Source organism: Penaeus monodon, chromosome 20 (assembly GCF_015228065.2).
Source record: "Penaeus monodon isolate SGIC_2016 chromosome 20, NSTDA_Pmon_1, whole genome shotgun sequence".
NCBI lineage: Eukaryota > Metazoa > Arthropoda > Malacostraca > Decapoda > Penaeidae > Penaeus > Penaeus monodon.
Window position 1 is genome coordinate 28,645,706 of NC_051405.1, and position 280 is coordinate 28,645,985.

The following is a 280-nucleotide window of genomic DNA, read 5'->3' on the forward strand; positions in this document are numbered from 1 at the left end:
TGTAATGGGGCAAACGCATCCATATTCCATTTAACTTTCTGAACGAAATGAGACTTTTTTTATCGTCTTCATCATAAAATAGAGGAAATTATTGTTATTCATTTTACTTTTTGACCCCCTCCCCCCACTCGTCGTCTGGTTATACCTACATCTCGTCTTTAAAAATACACAATACGAAGCATAAGTTATGTAAAGAATGGAAAGGACATTTAAGGTGTAATTATTTCTATATTGTGATTTTCATGAAATTATTATTCTTTTACGCGTGCTTAACCTTCAG